Raw genomic sequence first — 11,802 nt, forward strand, 5'->3', positions numbered from 1 at the left:
TTTTTAAGTTTTAATTTAATAATAAAATAAATGAATATATAAAATATATGCAAGTATGATAAAAAAAACCTTTCCTAAAATTATTTTTACTCCTGAATACAAAATGAAATGAGATTTTAAATGAAATAACATATCTTGTAATAAATAAGTCTTACAAATGACAAGTTTTATATCAGTGACTACATGGTAAATGAAATGCCAAGCATATTATTATTATACACATGGGATATTTGATCACGATATTAAAAACTATGATACCCCTAGTAGAACCTGAAGTGTTTCACTAAGTCTTATCTCTACAATAAATATTAAGTATCTATCATAAATCTTAATTTGATTCTGTATTAGTGCAAAGCCCTCTCTCAGCAACGTGCTTTACAGTCTACTGTGCCTTTTTGCAGAACCAGTTTTCTATCAAAGACGATACTTAATTTATTGAGATAGCGGTCTAACCTAAAATGTCTATTAGCATTTAATTTATTTTTCGCAAATAATTTTTTGTCAAGCTCAAACATTTCTTATATCAATTTATACTGTAGGTTCCTATAAGCAATTTAGAAAGTAGTAGATCCAGAAGTTTTTCTTGGCCACAGAATAGTTGTGAACCTACAAGCAATGTTCCTGTTACTTTCTTCGCTGGAGATCAGTTGTTTTCCTTACTTTTTTCACTCCACATAACCTATAGAATCAAAATCTTGATTATTTTGACTCAATATGTTCAGTTTTTACTTTTTATTTGATGAGATTGGAGTGTCTTGGACATTTCAGAAAAGGAGACCCTATAATGGTTATACACCTTCTGGCGAATGCCGGATAATGTGCGAGCAGGTAAGTAAAACTATCTTCTTCGTACTATCTTTATTTCAATTGAAATAGTTGTCATTAACCAGAAACTTTCTGTAATTAGTCGATATCTGATATATAGTTTATATATTACATTTAATTCCAATGTGAACTAGAACTTAACATCCATGTTATTTAGTCGATTTTCAATCTTATCTTGGGACTTTTACTTTAACTAAATTTTTCCAACTGCGTGACACTGTTTATTTCTATTTATTTGATCTTCTATTACTTTCAAATAATATTGAGAAAATGTTCAATTCAATGGTTTCACAAGCGACTGATGATGGATAACAGGCACATTATGCCTAGACAATGTGTCTAGTAATATGAAGAAGGGGCTTAGTTTATGCGAGTCGAGTACTCACTTCCCGGGGCCCCGAAATGTGACAAGTGTGTAGACCCTGCCTCTCCTTCCTCTGCCGCACAAAACCAAAAAATATCTTTTAATTAAATTTATAGATTTTTATTTTAGTTTTTGTTAAGTAAGTAAGTCCACCCTGTAGGTATTATATTATATATTATATTAGTTTTTTAATGGAGTCGTATGTTCTTTAACAATAAGTGCAATTATCTTATTTTGAATTAATTGTGTATATAATGTTTGCAAATTTCTATTGTATATATCAAAGTCCGTATATTTGAAGAAAGACCCTAATTAGCTAAGGCCAAATGATAGACATATCTACATTATATGCATACAATATATTATACAATAAAATTATTTCTGAGGAATGAAATCCCAGCAATGACAAAAAGAAAAAATTTTTTTAAATATATAATTTAAAGAAATTAAATTCGAAACAATGTCTAAAAGTTTTGAATTGCAAATAATAGAGAAAATATCTTTTTATTTCATATGTAAAAGATAAACAATTTTGCCATTCTCTTAAGTAGAATGGCAATAAAAGTCAGTCCGAGTATAATTTATTTGAGTACGCAATGAAATTCCATTCCGTCCTATTCATAAAGTTAATTTCATGTCGAATATTTTTCTTTTCAAAACAATTGCAAAATTGCATGTTTACTCGTAAATGCAAATGAATTCATCGCCGAAGTAGTAAACTTTAGCACTTTGTGAGTTGCCCAAAAACCGAAAATAAAAAAATTTAATGAAATAAAATTATATTAATTGTGTATTCTTTGTGTCTAGACATTCAAGGTATTTTCACGCATTAATCTTCCTCATGTAAGGCAAAGCCAAAGCCAAAGGCAAAGGCAAATTCAAATTTATAAACACTTTTCTTCATTGAACTTTGTTTACAGTAATTTGCAGTGGATTAAGCATTTCAAGCACACAACCTTCCATCGACGAACTTTGCCTCATCGAAGAACTCTTTCAGCCATTGTAAGTAGAACGGAAAGGGCAACTACAGCACACCAAACATTACGAGTACAACACATTTCAATTGATTTCTGTGAGTTCATCATGAGAACGGAGCAGAACGGAGGTTTCAATCCACAACTTTAATAAAATGATCAATTTTTAATATCATTCAAATGGATATAACCATTAAATAAAATTAATAGAAAAAATAAGAAATAATAATAATAAAATATTATTTTACATAAACAAATAGGTTTGAAACAATATATAATATTCAGAATGAGAAGTAATCATGGATATATTACTTGAAGAGAGAAATTAATATAGAGTTTATACTCGACGTAGAGCAATACAACTAAGGTAGATCATTTCTGGACAACAGAAAAAGTAAGTTGCCAAAAAAGAGTATTCTGGACCAGTGTGTAGTGACGTAGCGAGAGAGATCTATCGTTCATTAAGGCAGAACTTGCAACAGTGCGATAAATGGCCGCTAAGACATATATGTTCTATTATTCCTTTAACTTTTTTTTAACAATATTAAATTTATCTTCTAAAGAACGCTTCTTAATAACCTAAATAACTTTCAAAAATATTGTTTATAACAATACCGAAACAAGCTTTTCAAAGATTCTTAAAATCATAATGACAAGGTTGCAATAACCTCAATAGACCATTGTTCCAATTTCAACAAACTCATCAGTTTATCGTTCTAATAAATATTGTGCCAAAACTTACAAAATATCTCTTAAAAACTAAGAAACAAGGCTCTACATATCCTAAATAATTCAAGATATTTTTGTTTACAATAGCAGAACAACCGTTCTTTCTAACCTTTCTGAAAGTTTTTAAAGACTGAGAGACAAAGTTCCAACAACCTCAACAGTTTATCGTTCTAATACCCATCATGACAAAACTTGCAAACTGAAAGGCTCTTGCCTTTTAACAACCTCATCAGTCCATTATTCCAATTAAAATCTTAACAAAATTTAAAAACAGAGGGCCAAGATTCCAACAACTTCATCAGTCTATCATTCCAATCCATATCTTAAAAAATTTAAGATATTTTTATTAATAATGAGGGAACAACCTTTTTGCAAACTAAAGGATCAAATTGCAAGAACCTTAACAGTCGATCGTTCAAATAAATATCTTTAAAAAATTTAAATATTTTTATTTTCAAATACGGAACAACCTTTTTAAATGTCTTTTTTAAGTGACCGGAGTTCAATACACTATATCAGTGTTACGTGGATGGACAAATTGAAAAATAACGTGGTTAACTGAAGCCAATAAATTCAATTAAACTGACAATAAACTATTTATTAACCAGACACAACCAAAGCAGTCAATTAAACACATTAAGGATGGATATTGTTGTAGTTTCATTTATTTTTAGTAATTTTCTTTTCATTGATTGTGCCACCATCTCATTTGACGTAGGTGTATTCTGGTACACATCATCTTCAGCGTCATCGTCAAAAGCAGACATAACGCATGCTTACCTATGTGCAAGTATGATTTTAAATTAAATGAACTGTGCAATAGTGGCAAGACCGAGACCAACTGAACCAACCAAACAACACAATACTAGACTAGCACCTAACAGTTTACCCTTTCTAACGTCTGACGTCCAACGAAGTAAACACAATAGATGAATTGTTTGGGAGCGAAGAACGAGAAACGCAGCATGCACAGCTGCCAAAGTGAATTATCGCTTTGTAAAGTTATGCACTTTGCAGCAGACAGACGTGCCAGCTCTTACATGTCTAGGAGTTTGAGGTAGCAACTGGTAACTGGCAACTGGCAACTGGCAAGTGGTAACTTCAAAATGGCATGTGGGCTGTGGAAATAGTAAGTGGTAAGTGGTAAGTGCTAACACATACGCTCCCTAATGAGACATGTTGTAATGGTTGCGCACTCTAAATTGACGCCAGGACAAAAATTATATATGAGAATTTTGTTGATGAAGTTTAAGCATTTTACCAGTTACTCGTACTTTCCTCACTTCCAAGCCAAAATGCATTTACACATGGAATAACAACAACAGAAACAAAGTTAAATAGTCGTACAGCATAGAAATTCATATTCGTAGGACTATGAATATTTACTCATCTTGAAATGCATAAATTTACCGAAAAATCTGTTGTCAGTTTTGATTATAACGTCTTGCATCCATTGAAGCGGCGGCGGCATTCATGGAATTTCGGTGTGAAAATTAAGCGCAAAGTCATACGCGGATGTGCTAAGGAGTTGGGAGTGGAATACTGGTATTTTGTGATCTTTGAATTTGAGGGAGACCAGTGTGCAGAGGCAGTATAAGCACATTTATTAAATGAATTTTCAAAAACTTTGTTACACTTTATAAAAAGTTTCACAACAAATAGCGAATTTACTGTCTAGACATAGCGGAAGAAAACTTTGGAACGAACGTATGCACCCGGTTTCAATAGTTTTGTTATAGTAAAGTTTTTTTCCGGTATATTTTCTTTGGGCTGATAATAAAGCACAAAGGTGTGCTAAGTGAATAAAGGAAAATTTACACTTTTCATACTTTCGGTAATCATTTTTAGAAAATTTTTGTTGTTTTATATACTAATGGTTTCATAAAACCGATAAAGTCAATTGTGTACTTATAAACGATATATTATAACAACTAACTTCTAACTAATGAAAGAAAAAGTATACTTTAAGTTGGAGTGGAGACCTTGTGCCCAGAAACCACTTAAGCTTGAATAATGTCACGTTGTAGTAAAAGTATAATATATGTTAGGAAAAAAAGTTTTAAGAAGGCTCGGCTTAAACTGTTTTATTTTAAAACACTTATTTTTAACATATACAATATTTAACGTTTAATTTTAATACTAAATATTCTAGATATTTTATATTTAAGACATTAAATATATATAAAAGTTTAAGGTATCATAATATTTTCATGTTATTGAAAGCTCAGATACCAACAAAGAATATTCTCACAGGCCAAGACATACAATTCATCTATTATGTCGGTAGATAAAACGATTTAACTCTTCTGGCCATTTCGACATATCAGAAAAAAAAAATTTTTGTGTGGACGAAATTACAAAAATCATTTCTAATATGGTACCTTGTAGATCTCATTTCTTCACCTGCCTAAATGTGAGACTTACTATTGATGGTTGAATTCAATCTGAATCAAACAATAAATGACGAAATAAGGATCAGGCAAAAAATCAATGTTTTAACCTCGATGACACTAGTTTATGTTCATTGTGTCCAGACCTCTCAAGACTCAGATTAAAATACTAGAGTCCAATGTCGTTAGTACCTTTAACATCACCTCTTTATCTCTTCAAAAATAGCTAAAATTTTTATAACTATCAAAATGGTTCACAGTCACGGTTGCCACTTATGGTACTTTAGTACCAAAATTGGTACTTTTTTTTTTTTTTTCGTTTGGTACTCACTTTCAAAAAATGGTCCATTTTTGACGACCCAACTTTATTGTGGATATTTCCAATTAATTTTTTTTATAAATGCAACTTTGCACTATTTTATATTTTGTTCATTTATAACACTATGAAAAACACAGAACGAGAAAACAAAAAGGTCCAAAAAAATTTTGGACCTTTTTTTACAGAAATGGTACCTTTTTAAACCAATTTTGGTACAGAAAAAAATTTTCAAGTGGCAACCGTGTTCACAGTACATTACATTCTCACAGTTGGAAATTGTTCGTGTTCTCTCTAGTTTATTTTTCAACGCTTTTAAGTACATATTATAATGTATAGCTATTGTGTTACCAATAGAACATCTACATTTTCTGTCAATATTATAAAAAGATTTTTAATATTCCTACTATATTTATATAACCCCACTAAATATTTCAATTACATGCCTAAGGAATAGAATCCTTAAAGTCGTTGGACCCATATTTTAAATAAACAAATTGAAAAGTGAACTTTGGGTTAAGTAACGTTTTCTGTCATTTTTTTTATCTTACAGCAATGAGAAAAACACTTCATAAAACTCGGAACCAGTCAAAATAACTATCCAAAAACAATGTATATGTATATAAATAGGTTCACGCTTATTCTCTATTTCTTTATGATATAATTCCAAATTAAACTTAGTTCTTAATAAAAAATTAATTGTAATCCAAAATCACAAACCTCCAAACCATATTAACAAGATATTAACTAAATAATGATTTAAAGTACATGAAAATTATAAATTTGAAGATATGTATGTATACTATAACGTGTTTCTGTATTCCTTATTCACATTTATAATTTTCATGTACTTTAAATTCTCATTCCTACAAAACGAATCATATACATACAGAACAAACAGAATAGATTTTCTGTATAATTTTAATAAATCCATTTTATGAAAGAACCTACATGAAGATAGTACTAACAATCACGGTTGCCACTTATGGTACTGTAGTACCAAAATTGGTACTTTTATTTTTTTTTTTTTCGTTTGGTACTCATGTTCAAAAAATGGTACATTTTTGACGACCCAACTTTATTGTGGATATTTCCAATTAATTTTTTTTATAAATGGCAACTTTGCACATATTTATAATTTGTTTCATTTATAACACTATGAAAACACAGAACGAGAAAACAAAAAGGTCCAAAAAAATTTTGGACCTTTTTTTACAGAAATGGTACCTTTTTAAACCAATTTTGGTACAGAAAAAAATTTTCAAGTGGCAACCGTGCTAACAATCTAAAAATTTACTTTACAATTAATTTTTTATTATATGATTAGTTTTTTCTTCTTTTCAAATTAGTGCATTGCAAAATACTGACAACAGTGTGTATATTGTATAACTTTCATTAGATCTGCTATTTTGTATTACTTATATTTAATGATAAGACCCATCGTTAGTGTAGCTAAAATAATTCTGTCGATGGAAACTGAAATTTTCAGATTTTTTATGTAAACTATATTTTAATATTGATTCCACCTAAAAGAAAATTGCCTACAAACTCACTGTAAAATATTTCAAAAAAGACTGATTGATTATGGAAGCGCATTTTTATCCGTTCCGGTACTTTATATTAAGAACGGCTTTGAGAACAAGCCGCAACTACAACTTATATTAAGATTGATGACTGATATTTTCGTTATGATATTCATAATTGTTACACCTTTTTCACAAAGCAATTCCAAATCCTAAATTTATTTAATTGAATTTAGGACTTTTCTGACGAATATATGTACCAGAATTAAAGATAAAAGGATTAAAATAACACAAATGAATTTATTACAATTAATCCATCAAGATTCTCAATTAATTTCAAATATCAATCAACTATAATTGCTCTACTAAATCCATGAGAACTATTAGTATCATATTATAGGAGATTTTGGTTATAATACAAAGTACAAATATCATTGTGAACACTCCATTGCTATGTAGCAACACGGACGCTTCACTCGATTTGCTAAGGTCATATCCAGTCGTGGTCTGGGTCATTGCAATAAATATCTTTATCGACTTATCATCGAGTGATTGGGAAAAACCAAGAAAGAAAGAAAATTGTTTTTATTTAATTTCAGCAAAAGAAGAATATATTATTATTTATAATAACAGCACACATTTTCATATTTATATAGAAAATAACTTTATGGCCCTAGCTTTTAAAACACCATCGACGTTATAATGAAAAAAAAAATCCAATTATGAGACAAAAGTTTTACCCTATGATATAAAAATACCGGCGGCGTTATACTACTAAATCGATGGCAACTACAATATGGATATCAACGCTACAATAGGAACAAATTGATTTGGTTTTGTGGCACTGCATAAAGACCTTAAAGTACCCATAATAAATGCTGTAACCAAAGCCGAATTATATGTGGTTACTAAACTATTTATCCGCAAAGAATCTAATGACTATGTTTCATAGGCTTCTCGCATCTCTAATAGGGATTTTATATTTAATAATAAAAAAGCACTATTAATCAAATTTGTACTAATCTGAGAATCACCGAAATAGTTGATTCCCTGCTTAGTTTCATTTTTGTGTACAAATTTTTGTTGTAATCAACTACTAAGCAACTAATCAGTTGCCTGAATACCCCTAATATATAAACTCTTTACTTTAATTATTAAAATTTCTTTTTTAGTACCTAGTGTATTTGCTGAGTTTTTAGATTTTTAATCGCTAAATAGTAAATATTTTTCAGTTGATCGATTAATAAACACATAAGCTAAACGAAATCAGTTAATGAAAAAGTTATATATAATATAAATGTAATGTAATAAATGCAAATGACGAAGCAGCACTTTGAGGTTTTAAGACACATACCATCCCTGAGAATACGAAACTAAACGAGCTTTATCACGACATTGATATAATTCAGTGAATTAACATCCAGTAATGTCGTGAGAATGGACGACGATGCTATAGCGAAAAATGTATTGGAAACAGTAGTAAGAAAAATATTGTTTACAATAGACCATGTCTCCGGTGGAGTGATAAAACATTAACCACACTTGATGTACAACAGAATAGAATAGCTGGAGAATAGCGCGTACACAGCAGAGACGTCTAGAAATGGTTTCTGGGTCAGGTCAAAATCCGGTAACGGATTGTTAAGGCTATTTTAGTATTTTGAATATTCAAAATATTTAACTTTTAAAGTTTAGAATAAATATATTAAGTGAATACCAGTAGTCTAAGCAATTTTCGATGAATCGTATAATAGAGAGAACTTGAACTTGAACTTGTTATTCATATCTAAGTACAAATACATACAAAAGAACTGGCAATAAAATTAGAAAATAAAAAAATGAAGGAAAATAAAAGTGCAGTAAGAATAAAGTCAAATAAAGGAAATAAAATATATAAAAAAAAATTTCGTGTTAAAAAAACCAAAAAAAATTATTATTATAAGTAATTCACAATTGCAATGTTTATAAAATTTTCGGAAAAAGTTTTATATTTATTTTCTCACATTCTTTTTGATTTGATTTTATGTTCCTAAAAAAATGCCATTCCATATTTTTTTGTTTTTAAATATTTTCACCTTAAAAGTGTATTTGAAATGTTTTTTAAGAGTTCTTAAATTAAGTCTCGAACGCAAGCACTTATAAAGTTGAGAAGTGATTTGCAAAATCAAATATTTTAATACGCCAGACGTGGTTATTAAGAGAAACAAGCACTAAGCAAATTTGTATACAAACACGGACACATAAATTTATATACACACAGACATGTACACATTTACATTATTATATAGATAGGCACTCGTACCAGCCTAAACATATAAACAAAGTTTAGCTCAATTGCATTTTGAATAATTTACCTTAACAGTCTGATGATTTTTATTTTACGGCAAATATTTGTTGTTGTTTTTCTTATATATAAATTTTTTGTAAGCAAACACGCCAAAAACCAATAACAAAATTCTAATAAAATAAAAACAAGAACAAAAACAAAAAAAGGCAGACGAAAGAAACCTAACCAACGATATTCTCACATGGGAATATTCCCTAATGACCTAGAAAAAGTATTTATGGCAACAAATTCTCCTAAAATAATGCAATAAAAAATATACAAAATAAATGAAAAAGTATACCAAAAATAAAATAAATACAAAAGTCAAAAGAAAAAAAAAATGATGAAACAGAAATCTCAACAACAACAACAAAAAATATAGCACAAAAGCTTCAAGGACATACAATATCATGTAATATCAAATACTCTGCTAATGTGCTATGCTGCACGCTAGTGTCGCTGCTACGTCTGCTGCTAATGTCTTTCCTACTACGACGACAACAACAACAACAATAATACCGGCAAACCAGCAACAACTGTTTTCTTTAACAATTTGCCGGCAAAAATTTGTTTAGCTCGCCACATCAGCCGACTCAGCACACAAGCCTCTTCGTCTCGTCTGGCATCTAATATAACCGCTACAGCGTAGACTAAACACACACAAACAATCACACATACACAACACAATCATACACACTTTGATTAAAGCGAACCGCGTAACGTAACGTAACGAAACGAAACGTAACATTTTAACGATTTATTCCTATTAGAAATGTGGAAATATTTTGTTTGTGTGTCCAAATTGCTTATTAGCAGAGAACATCATTAACGAAATGACGCCAACAGCAGGTGGAAGCATTAGGGCGAAACGCTGTCTTCTTGAGGAGGGTACTGTGGGTATGATTGATTCGATTTCTGGTATTGCGTAATAATGATTTTATGTTGTTTTTGTTTGTGTATTTTGTGTTCCGACAATGGCTGGTTCTCCTCTCTCTATTGCCAAAGCCACATAGCGAAACATGTGCGAAATTTTATTTACAAACAAAATGTGTGTTTGGCGAGGAATGCAGCCAAACATGTAATGGCCGTCGGTATTATGAGGCTTATGCATAGTAATTTGTGTTCATTGATGTGTAAAGTAAATGTGCATAATAATAATAATTAATTTCAATTTTAAATTTAATATATCACTGACAAATTACACAAAAAAAGTTAATATCATGAAAATATTTCCTACTAAGTTGAGCATAAAAAACTACTTTTTCGATTTCTATTAAGCAATCAGTAAAGTCTACTAACTATTCTAACTATAACTATTACACCATAATTAAATCTACTGACTAATTTACTTATTCTAATATAAAAAAAAAATAAGAAAAATTTATTAAAAAGTTACAATTTTTCAAAATAGTAAACTATGTTCAGAAATAAATATAGTGGAAAAACAATTGCTTCCTTACTTACTTAAATAGCCACAATAACCCGTTACCGGTTTTAGGCCTGACACAGCCCCACCCCAGGCGCCTCTGTTGCGTATATGTTCCCTCGAGACTTGTACATTAAGTGCAGATAGTGCTTTCCCAGCTTCATCACTCTACCGGAGACACGGTCTACTTTTAAGTCTTCTTCTCCAACTGCCGCTTTGAAAACATTTTTCCATAAAGCATCATCATTCATTTTCACGACGTAACCAAGCCAGTGAAACCGCTGGATATTAATTTGCTGAACTACATCAATATCGTGATAAAGCTCGTATAGGTCGTGGTAGTCGTTGCCAACTCGTAGATGACCAAAGTGCTTGCAACCAACTTCTTTCTAATAAACTCCCACTAAACTCATAAAACTCATCATTCAGCGGTAACTGGCCGTCAACTCAAAGAGCAACAAAAATCTTAAACAGAACTAAAACGTTTCTCTCAAAAACTTCCACTACTGCTTCACCATTCTATGTTAGCATCTATACTTCTGCGCCGTATAAAAGCACTGGTAAGATGATTGATATATACAGCATAAGTTGCCGACTTAGCCCGTAGTAGTACCTATTGACAGTGGTGATTCGTCATCTGAACTCCAGGTTGACATCGTTTTGTTTGTTACGGGGGTGTCAAGATAAATGAAATCCTTGACAGATTCGAAAGAAAAATAAAAGTACTTCGTTGTAAACACATTAACACATCTTAATTTATTTAAGGGACCCGCATAATTGTTCTTATTATTTTTCTTAAGTCGAATATGTAGTTCTGGTTTTAGGAAAACCGAAAGTCGAAAATCGAAACAACGAAAGACATTCCGTATTTTATTTGAAGAATTGAATTTCGTATGTTTCTATAAGATCAGTTGTTAGCACAGAAGACT

Source organism: Teleopsis dalmanni, chromosome 1, assembly GCF_002237135.1.
Source record: "Teleopsis dalmanni isolate 2A chromosome 1, ASM223713v2, whole genome shotgun sequence".
NCBI lineage: Eukaryota > Metazoa > Arthropoda > Insecta > Diptera > Diopsidae > Teleopsis > Teleopsis dalmanni.